At 51.6% G+C, this 11504-nt stretch overlaps 1 protein-coding gene across 1 annotated transcript in view; it reads right to left on the bottom strand.

Annotated features, from left to right (window-relative positions):
* The window catches only part of LOC140395971 (uncharacterized), a 111520-nt gene that overhangs the window by 58689 nt on the left and 41327 nt on the right, over positions 1–11504 (bottom strand). Inside the window, exon 2 of the mRNA XM_072483998.1 lies at positions 944–1023. The gene's annotated coding sequence lies outside the window, so the exon portion shown is untranslated. The remainder of the gene's footprint in view (positions 1–943; positions 1024–11504) is intronic.

Here is an 11504-nt window from a genome sequence, read left to right as displayed (position 1 = left end):
GCTACCTGACAGCGCCAGGGACATGGTTTTATTCTGACCTTGGGTGACTATGTGGAGTTTGCACATTCTCCCCGTGTGTGCGTGGGTTTCCTCCGGGTGCTCCGGTTTCCTCCCACAGTCCAAAGATGTGCAGGTTAGGCGGATTGGCAATGATAAATTGCCCTTAGTGTCCAAAGATGTGCAGGTTCGGTTATGGGGTTGCGGGGGAAGGGGTGGAGTAGTGGGCTTACTTAGAGTGCCCTTTCGGAGGGTCGGTGCAGGCTTGATGGGCCAAATGGCCTCCTTCTGCAATGTAGGGATTCTAGTGTTCGCGCCATTGTGAACGCCGTTGCGTTTTTCCGCGCGGCCGCTCGGCCCATCCGGTCCGGAGAATCGATGGCCCCGCCGCGTACAGATGCGCCGCGATTCTCCGCACCTCGGAGAATCGCTGGCCGGCGTCGGGGCGGCATGGCGAGGTTGCGGCGATTCTCCGGCCCGGCGCTGGGCTCGGAGAATCGCGCCCTATGAATTATTTGACGTTTACCAGTTTTCTCACTTTAATTATTTGAAAGACCCCAAAGACCCCAAAATAAGTTCTAAGAAATCTTATCCATTACCGGTCCATACTCGAGTATTCATATTGATAGTTGCAGGGTGTGAACCGTACAGATCCATGTTTATAATGCGAGACGTGTGAGTTCACTACCAGGAAACCCCATGTCAAATATCAAACAGAATGTTGTGTTGCTTTAACTTGTCATTGAGATGTAGCTAGTATAAAGATGATCCAGTTCAAGCTATTACTTGTACCAACATATCAAAAAAATGTGGTCCATCACTTAACAGATGCCTAAAATACACCCAAATACATCATATTTGATGGCACCAAATTGTGTTTTGACCCATATCACCGAAACTACAAATTGTGTATATCCACTGCCTTTCATTAGAATATTAACCTTACCTTGCCTGGGGGTTGGGTTTCGGCGTTTTTTCATGCAAAGTTCTCTTCTGTTTGTTCTTCCTTCACCATCTTTCAGAGTCCTAGACGGTAAATGAGAACTGTGAACAAGATTCTTACAGCGCCAGTTGTTCAGAGAGACATTGACGTGGTTCATTTCGCAGCCACCGATTGTTTTTCACCTTCCTTGGCCTGTCATCCTGAGCATGGGGATTGGAGAGGTCGGTCGCCTTGGTGCTAGGAGTAAAGGAGCCCTCCTGTGACTCGGGAAGAGCAAAGTAGGCCAAGGAGACAGTGCCAGCAGGGGGCAAACGAGCAACAGGAGAGCAGTCAGTGAGCTAAACAAACAACCAACTACAGGGATGAGGGACAATGCGGAATAAAAAAGACACACAGGGGTAGCCAATAATCTTCCTGCTGTACATTAAATGCCCACCATTAGAACACAGGAATTAGCAAATGGGTAAACTGCCAGTAAGGATGTAATTTTGTGTGACTGCAAAGCAATTACGATCGTGAATGACTGCCAAAGATGCTGCAAAACCTGCTGAGTATTTCAAGCAATTCTCTGCTTTTAATTCACCACTAATGTCTGCCTCCTCTCTTTGACAATTGCATGGACCAGTTACCACCTTCTCTTCAATAACATGTGTTTCTATTTCCCCACTAAGTCTGTTATGTGGCACTTTATCAAATGCTTTTCGAAAGTCACTATATGCAACATCCGCTAGCTCTACCTTTATTCAATCTTTCTGCTATTCCATCAAATAGTTCAATCAGGTTAGTCAGGCAGATCTTCCTCTAATAATATGTCTGTGATGGTTGTCCTTTATTAACATATGCTTCACTACGTCAGTGTTAATTTTGTCCTGACAACTTCCGGTTGCGGCTATGCAGAGCTAAGTCGCACGTTCAGCAAGCTCCCGCTTGGAACGGACTTTTGGGCTCTTTTCAGGGCCATCAACGGCATTTTTCGACATTTCCCGGTGTGGGAAGATGACTGCAACATTACCCCGACAGTGTATGGCTTGGACCAGGAGCGGGGCGACTAAAAAAGTGGTGGTGAACCCAAAGAAAGTACGAGGGAAGAAGAACAAGATGGCGGTGGGCGGGGACCAGGCAGCGTGGATGCAGTGGGCGCAGAAGCAGCAGGAGGTTATCCAGCGCTGTTTCAGGGAGCTCAAAGCGGACCTGCTGGAGCCGATGAAGGTTTCTATTGATAAGCTGCTGGAGACCCAGACGGCCCAGGAGGTGGCGATCTGCGAGGTCCGACAAAAGATGCCAGATAACGAGGACGAGATCTTGGGCCGAGCAGGGGTCCTAGCTGGGGGGGGGGGGGGGGGGGGGGGTGCGGGGGAACCGGGTTGCTGCTGGTATGGTCAAGGGGTCAAGAGGGAGCTGGAGCGAGTAGAGGGGGTTGGGACGGGGGTCTGCCGCCGTGGGGAACGGGCCGGGCGTGGGGTGTGGGCACGTGGCTGGCCGAGGGGTTATGGCTAGTCGGCGGGGGAGGGGGGCGGGTAGCCCCCTGATCCGACTGATAACCTGGAACGTAAGGGGGCTGAACGGGCCGGTTAAGCGGGCCCGGGTGTTCGCGCACCTGAAGGGGCTGAAGGCGGATGTGGTCATGCTCCAGGAGACACACCTGAAGGTGGCAGACCAGGTAAGATTGAGGAAGGGGTGGGTAGGTCAGGTGTTTCATTCAGGGCTGGATGCCAAAAATCGGGGGGGGTGGCAATCTTGGTGGGAAAGAGGGTGTCGTTCGAGGCGTCGAGCATTGTGACAGACAATGGCGGTAGGTATGTAATGGTAAGTGGTAAGCTGCAAGGGGAGAGGGTGGTGCTGGTCAACGTGTATGTCCCGAACTGGGACGATGTGGGTTTTATGCGCCGCATGTTGGGTCGGATCCCGGACTTGGAAGTGGGGGGCCTGATAATGGGGGGAGACTTTAACACGGTGTTGGATCCGGCACTGGATCGCTCCAGGTCTAGGACGGGTAGGAGGCCGGCAGCGGCTAAAGTGCTGAGGGGGTTTATGGACCAGATGGGAGGGGTGGACCCTTGGAGATTTGCAAGACCAGGGGCGAGGGAATTTTCATTCTTCTCACACGTGCATAAGGCCTATTCCCGGATCGACTTTTTTATTATGAGCAGGGCGCTGATAGCGAGAGTAGAGGATACCGAGTACTCGGCGATAGCCATTTCGGATCACGCCCCCCCATTGGGTAGACCTAGAGCTGGGGGAGGAGAGGGACCAGCGCCCGTTGCGGCGCTTGGAGGTGGGGCTGTTGGCGGACGAGGAGGTGAGTGAGCGGGTCCGAGGAAGCATAGAGAGATACCTGGAGGCCAACGATAATGGGGAGGTCCATGTGGGGATGGTCTGGGAGGCGTTGAAGGCGGTGGTTAGGGGAGAGCTGATCTCCCTTAGGGCCCACAAGGAGAGGAGAGAGCAGAGGGAGAGGGAGAGGTTGGTGGGGAGATGGTGAGGATAGACAGGAGGTATGCGGAGGTGCCGGAGGAGGGACTGTTGAGGGAGAGGCGTAGCCTCCAGGCCGAATTCGACCTGTTGACCACCATGAAGGCGGAGGCGCAGTGGAGGAAGGCCCAGGGGGCGGTTTATGAATATGGGGAAAAGGCAAGTCGGATGCTGGCACATCAGCTTCGGAAGCGGGACGCAGCTAGGGCGATCGGGAGAGTTAAGGATAGGGGAGGGAGTATGGTGTGGAGCGGGGTTGGCATCAATGGGGTCTTCAGGGACTTTTATGAGGAACTGTATCGGTCCTAGCGCCCACTGGAGGAGGGAGGGATGAGCCGCTTTCTGGACCAATTGAGGTTCCCGAAGATGGAGGAGGGACTGGTGGCGGGATTAGGGGCCCCGATGGGGCTGGAGGAGCGGGACAAAGGGATAGGGTGCATGCAGGCGGGGAAGGCACCGTGGCCAGTCGGTTTCCCGATCGAATTCTACAAAAAATATGTGGACCTGTTGGGCCCGTTGCTGGTTAGGACCTTCAATGAGGCAAGGGAGGGTGGGCTTTTGCCCCCGACGATGTGCCGGGCACTGATCTCCTTGATCCTGAAGCGGGACAAGGATCCCCTGCAGTGTGGGTCTTACAGGCCAATTTCGTTGTTAAATATAGATGCCAAGGTGCTTGCGAAGGTCTTCGCCACAAGAATTGAGGATTGGGTGCCGCAGGTTATCCACGAAGACCAGACGGGGTTTGTGAAGGGGAGGCAGTTGAACGCGAATGTGCGGAGGCTCCTGAACGTTCTTATGATGCCGGCGAGGGAGGGGGAGGCGGAGATAGTGGTGGCGATGGACGCTGAGAAGGCCTTCGATAGGGTAGAGTGGGGGTACTTATGGGAGGTGCTGAAGAGGTTCGGGTTTGGGGAGGGGTTCGTCAGGTGGGTTAGGCTGTTGTACGAGGACCCGATGGCGAGTGTGGCCACGAACAAGAGGAGGTCTGAGTACTTTTGGTTGCATCGAGGGACGAGGCAGGGGTGTCCCCTGTCCCCCCTGCTCTTCGTACTGGCGATTGAACCCCTGGCTCTGGCACTGAGGGAGTCGAGGAACTGGAGGGGGTTGGTGCGGGGTGGGGAGGAGCATAGGGTGTCGCTCTATGCAGACGACTTGCTGCTATATGTGGTGGACCCGGTGGGGCAAATGCCGGAGGTAATGAGGATCCTCAGAGAGTTCGGGGATTTCTCAGGGTACAAGCTCAACATGGGGAAGAGCGAGTTGTTCGTGGTTCACCCAGGGGACCAGGAGAGGGGGATTGGCGAGCTCCCACTAAAAAGGGCGGAGAGGAACTTCAGGTATTTGGGGGTCCAGGTGGCCAGGAGCTGGGGGGCCCTGAATAGACTTAATTTCATGAGGCTAGTGGAGCAAATGGAGGAGGAGTTTAAGAGGTGCGACATGTTGCCGCTGTCCCTGGCGGGTAGGGTGCAGTCAGTCAAGATGACGGTGCTCCCAAGGTTTTTGTTCCTGCCTCCCCATTCTTATCCCGAAGGCCTTCTTTAGGCGGGTCAACAGGAGCATAACGGGGTTTGTGTGGGCGCGAGGGACTCCGAGGGTGAGAAGGGTGTTCCTGGAGGGGAGTAGGGGTGGGGGGGGGGGGGCTGGCGCTGCCCAACCTCTGTGGGTACTACCAATGTGGTGATGCTGCGTAAGTGGGTGATGGAGGGGGAGGGGGCTGCATGGAAGAGGCTGGAGACAGCGTCTTGTGAGTGTACGAGTCTGGGGGCACTGGCAACAGCGCCGCTGCCGCTCCCTCCAATGAGGTATACCACGGGACCAGTGGTGGCGGCTACCCTCAAAATCTGGGGGCAATGGAGGCGGCACAGGGGGGAAGTGGGGGCCTCGGTGTGGACCCCAATATGGGGGAACCACCGGTTTGTCCCAGGGAGAATAGATGGAGGGTTTTCGGGGTGGCACAGGGCAGGGATAAGAAGGTTGGGGGACCTGTTTGTGGATGGGAAGTTCGCGAGCCTGGGTGAGCTGGAGGAGAAGTATGGGCTCCCCCCGGGGAACACCTTTAGGTATCTACAGGTAAGGGCGTTTGCCAGACGGCAAGTGGTGGAATTCACAAGGGGTCTAGTTTGTTTTTGTTTGTCTATACTGGGGGATCTGAGGGGGTGTATATATTTGCTATGTTTGCTATGTGTTAATTCGGGGTGTTAATTTATTATTTATGTATAGGGGGGAGGGGGGCACGGGGTTGTTTTATTTTGTTTTGTATTTAATTTTATTGGGTTCCTTTTACATTTTGTTGTTGATATTTTGTGAAAACTTCAATAAAAATTATTTATTTTTAAAAAATTTTAAAATTTTGTCCTGACAATGGTTTCTGGTCGTTTTTTGACCACAGACAATTGGCCACAGACTGATTGGAGTGTGCATTTTTAAAAAATTATTTTTTTTTCCAATTAAGAGGCAATTTAACGTGGCTAATCCATCTACCTTGCACATCTTTGGGTTGTGGAGGTGAGACCCACGCAGGCACGGGGAGAATGTGCAAACTCCACATGTTCAGTGACCCGGGCCGGGATCGAACCCGGGTCCTTGGCGCTGTGAGGCAGCAGTGCTAACCACTGTGCCACCGTGGTGCCCCTGATTGGAGTATGCACATCAGGCTTATCCCTCACCCATCTTTTGAACAGAGGTGTGGTATTATCATAAATGAAGGCAATACCAAGAGTTAATGAAATGTATACAGACAGCCACTAGAGGGAGCTAGTCCCATAAGTATATAAGGGATGGAGCTAAGCCTTGTGGGTCAGAAGAAGAGACAAAAGACTAAGAAGGTACAGAGGGACAGCTGACGCATGAGAGAGAGAGAGCAGTTGTGCTCTCTTGCAGTTAGAGATAGCATAGTTTACTATAGAAACCTTCTATTTTAGGAATGTGAATGAATCTTAGTAGGTAGTGTGAATAAATTTATAGTTTTGTTTGTTAACAAAGGTTGTTGTTCTTTGTTCAAGACTACGCATCCGAGCCATCCAGGTAAAGCAAAACAGAGAACGACACAAGGGGTTTGTAATATTTTCACTCCTCCAGGCTTCCAGTACCACTCGAGTGTCAAATGAGGGTTCAAAGATTGTAGTGAGCTCCATCCTCGCTTCCCTCGGCAAACTCAGATGCAACTGGATTGGGTGACTTGTTAACTTTGATTGATGCCAAATTATTTTGTATCTCTTGAAGTCAAACAGTTGGGATTGGTGTTAAAAGACATTAATAACCTTAGAATAGATCGTGGGCCGAAGGGCCTGTACTGCGCTGTATCGTTCTATGTTCTAAGGGGCGTGAAGGGATATTTGACATTCCGGAGGTGAACAATATAGTAGGTACTCACACCTGTGTAAACATGAAGGAGATAAAGGAAACTTAATAAGTGAAATAATTATGGCTGTTTGATATGGGCGTTAAAGATAGAGAGAACATACAAAACCCTTCGAGAGGTGATTATTTTTTAGAAGAATTTAAAGATTCACTTCCTTTGGTTATTAGGACAAATGCTGAGGAACAAAAGGCTAATACTACTGGACAGGCGGTTGATTATGAACTGGCCCACAGAACCAAACCAAATCTCTTTTGCCCGTCATCCTTTTAAACAATAGCAGGATAGAAAATAGGAAGGAGAAAAGAAAACAAATAGTCAAGAAAGAGTTAGAACAGTTGGGAATGGTCAGGAATTTCACCTCAGATCAAAAAAGAAGGTGCTGAGGGTTGAAGTGACCTTTGGAAGCAGAAGTGTTTCCATTGTAACAAAGGGGGACATATTCCGGCAGATTGTTGGAAAATAAATGGACGATCATTTGAAGTCACAGGAAAGAAAGCATCTGGAAAGGAAACGGCTGTTAAACCTGTCGCAATGGTGCAGATGAAACATACTCCTTCAGAATCAGTGAGAAAGGGTATAGGTCTCAAGATAGTTAAGAGAATTATTTGAGTATTGGTGAAGGAAGTCAGGCTAATGGAAGTTTCGGATATTTTGTTTCAAAGGGAGATGTTTCCCCTTACTCCTCTGACAAAATAAGTAAACAAATTAATTTTTTTAAGAGCTACAGGAGCTGATCAATCATTGATGATGGCTGCTGATACAATGTATATTCCAGGGTGTTTTATGAAGGAAAAAGTAATAATAAGGGGTATTAATGGAAGGGGTGACACTGTTTATTTGTGCAAATTTAATTTAAGAAGTAATTTTGTAAATTGAATTGTTACAGTGGGAATTATTCCAAAATTACCTATTGGAGGGATAGATTCTTTCCTAGGTAATGATTTGGTTTGTGGAGACAGTAATATAATGACAACTGTATTGATCTTTAAAAGTTTTTGTAGGACTGGGGCAGGTTGCACAAGCTCAACCTGTCCCGACTGGTGGAACAAGTGAGGGAGAAGGTCCGGAGGTGGGATGCGCTCCCGCTGTCATTGGTGGGGCGGGTGCAGACTATTAAGATGATGATTCTCCTGCGGTTCATGTTTGTTTTTCAGTGTCTCCCCATCTTTATCTCGCGGTCCTTCTTTAAGAGGCTGAATAAAATTATTCTGGGATTTGTATGGGCAGGGAAGTCCCCGCAGGTGAAGAGGGTGATGCTTGAAAGGAACAGAGGAGAAGAGGGGCTGGCGTTGCCGAACTTCAGCAACTATTACTGGGCGGCCAACATAGCGATGATAAAGAAATGGATGGTCGGTGTGTGGTCGGTTTGGGAGCGGATGGAGGCTGCTTTGTGCAGGGGCCGAAGACGCCGCCGGGGGGAACCCGCCGTTTTGGCCTGGCCGCTCGGCCCATCCGGGCCTGAGAATAGCGGGAGTGCCGGAGAATCGCCATTTTGGGTGTCTCCGGCAATTCTCCGGCCTGCGGCCCGCGGAACTCGACCGGGCCGTTCCGGCCGCTTGGGAGAATCGCGGGAGGGCGTCGGACCGGCGTCCCGGGAAATTTTGGCGGCCCAGGCGATTCTCCCAACCGGCGCGGGAGCGGAGAATCTCGCCCCTTATGTTTTGAGTTGAAAACTGGAAATCAGAATAAAAAGAAACACAAGACTGGAGTCTGATAATGTTACCATGTATAAATTCTGATGTTGCTGTTAAAGTTATTGCCCGGTATTCTCCAGGACAGCTAGCCGAGACGGGAATCGCAATGGCCCACTGAATCAGCCATGAAGTTGGGAAACATTAGAAATAGGGTTCCGTTTTAAGTGGGTTTAATTTAATGTTTTTGTGCCTGGAAGGGTAAAACCTACAGTTAGATTCATGTTGAACAAAGGTGTTTGTACGTGTGGGGGTTGGTTGAGTTCCAACGCTGTTTCTATTGTGGTTAGAGAGGGCCACGCTGTGAAGAATAAATAAACTAGCAGTGGTTGCTTAGCAACTGGGGCCTTGTAAGGTAGAGAAGCCTTTAGGTTTTAGTTCAGCAAATTTGATTGTAGTTGGAGATAATTAGTGAGAGAAAACAGTTCCCACAGCTCTAACAGAAGCAGTTGGTTTAGAAGGCCAGAGAGGGAACATCTCTCTCAGCTAGAAGAAATGTCATACCATGGAGTAATTGTTGAGGAAACAAGTGCGGAGATCTGAAGAGCTGCGAGTTGAAGAAAATGGAGAACTGAAGAGAAGTTTCCAAGACGTTTGAGGTTAAAGGGACTAGAACGGACTTTCGGTTGCGGCGATGCACTGCTAAGCAGCACGTTTCGGCAGCTCCCGTTCCAACGGATTTTGGGCTCTTATCGGGAGCCCCAACGGAATTTTTTTTCGACCTAACCCAGTGTGGGGTGACGAAGGAAGGAGGCCCCCCGTGTGTGTATGGAAAGGAGCGGCGGTAGTGGCCAGATTGCGAAGGATCCTTTGGAGCAGCGGCAGAGAAGAGAAGGGAGAAGCAAGATGGCGGCGGATGGAGCCCAGACGGTATGGGGCCCGGACCAGCAGGAGTTCCTCCGACGATGTGTGGAGGAGCTCAAGAAAGAGGTGCTGGCGCCAATGTTACTGGCAATTGAGGGACTGAAGGAAACACAAAAGGTCCAGGTGATAGAGCTCCGTGGAGTGAAGGCAAAGGCAGCCGAGAATGAAGATGAGATACAGGGCCTGGTGGTAAAAACGGAGACACACAAGGCACTACATAAGAGGTGCATAGAAAGGCTGGAAGCCCTGGAGAACAGCTCGAGGAGGAAAAAACTACGGATTCTAGGTCTCCCCGAAGGAGCATAGGGAGCTGGCGTTGGGGCTTATGTGAGCACAGTGCTCCACACACTAATGGGAGCTGAGGCCCCAACGGGCCCCCTGGAAGTGGAGGGAGCGTACCGGGTCCTCGTAAGTCGACCAAACGCAGGTGAAACATCAAGAGCAATAGTGGTGAAGTTCCATTGCTACAGGGACAGAGAGATGGTCCTGAGCTGGGCCAAGAAGGCACGGAGTAGCAAATGGGAGAATGCGGTGATACGTGTGTATCAGGACTGGAGTGCGGAGGTGGCGAGAAGGAGGGCGAGCTTTAACCGGGTCAAGGCGGTGCTCAATAGGAAGAAAATAAAATTTGGGATGCTGCAGCCGGCGCGATTGTGGATCACGCATCAGGGCAAGCACCACTACTTCGAGACGGCAGATGAGGCATGGACATTCATCCAAGAAGAGAAGCTGGATTAGATTTGAGAGTTTGTTGTTCGGAGAGAAGCAGCGAGGTGATGGTACAGGAATGTAAAGTGGGGAAAGGGGAGGGCTATTGTACAGTAATGTTTGATGGGGAATTTTTCTCCCCCCGATGGGGGGGACACAAAGAAATGTGGGCACCGGTGGAAAAAGGGACAGGGAGGGGGAACGAGGGAACTGCGCCATAGGGGGGCGGGGCCGAGAGGAAAGCGCGGGTATTTTCCCGCGCTATGGAAATTATAGCGCAGGAAGGAAGGGAGCCCCACACGCAGGGAGGTCAAAGAGTGAACGGGGGAAGCCGAGGTCAGCCAGAGTTAGCTGACTTCCGGTAGCAATATGGGGGGAGTAACCAAGCTAGAGGGGGATCTAGGGGGGGGGGGATTAACTGGGTTGCTGCTGCTGAGTGCAAGGGGGAGCTGGTAAGAGATGAGGTGGTTGGGGCGGGAAGGCGCCGCCTGGGGGACAGACGGGTGCGCGGGACCTGGATGGGGAGATGGCCTAAAAAAGGGGATGGCTAGCCGGCAAGGGGGGGGGGTGAGTGGCCCCCCAATCTGGCTGATCACGTGGAATGTGAGAGGCTTAAATGGGCCGATCAAGAGGGCACGGGTGTTTGCGCACTTAAAGAGACTAAAGGCGGACGTAGTCATGCTCCAGGAGACGCACCTGAAGGTGGCAGATCAGGTTAGACTAAGAAAAGGATGGGTGGGACAGGTATTCCACTCAGGGTTGGACGCGAAAAATAGAGGTGTGGCAATACTGGTGGGGAAACATGTATCATTCGAGGCTAAGAATATAGTAGTGGACAGTGGGGGCAGATATGTGATGGCGAGTGGCAGACTGCAGGGAGAGGCGGTCGTGCTGGTGAATGTATATGCCCCGAACTGGGATGACGCGGGATTCATGAAGCGAATGCTGGGATGTATCCCGGACCTGGAGGTGGGAAGCTTGGTAATGGGGGGGGATTTTAACACAGTGCTGGATCCAGGGCTAGACCAGTCCAGATCCAGGACCGGGAGAAGGCCGGCAGCGGCCAAGGTGCTTAAGGGATTTATGGAACAAATGGGGGGAATGGATCCGTGGAGATTCGCCAGGCCGATGGCTAAAGAGTTCTCTTTCTTCTCCCACGTCCATAAGGTATACTCCCGGATAGACTTTTTCATTTTGGGAAGGGCACTGATCCCGAAAGTGGCAGGAACGGAGGACTCGGCCATAGCCATTTCAGACCACGCCCCGCATTGGGTGGATTTGGAGCTAGGAGAAGAAAGGGAGCAGCGCCCACTCTGGCGATTAGATATGGGACTACTGGCGGATGAGGGGGTCCGCGGAAGGGTGGGGGGTGTATTGAGCGATACCTGGAGGTCAACGACGATGGGGAGGTTCAGGTGGGGGTAGTATGGGAAGCGCTGAAGGCGGTGGTTAGAGGAGATCTGTTCTC

Source organism: Scyliorhinus torazame, chromosome 19 (assembly GCF_047496885.1).
Source record: "Scyliorhinus torazame isolate Kashiwa2021f chromosome 19, sScyTor2.1, whole genome shotgun sequence".
Lineage (NCBI taxonomy): Eukaryota > Metazoa > Chordata > Chondrichthyes > Carcharhiniformes > Scyliorhinidae > Scyliorhinus > Scyliorhinus torazame.
The sequence above is the reverse complement of the archived record's forward strand: the minus strand, read 5'-3'. Positions and strand labels throughout refer to the sequence as shown.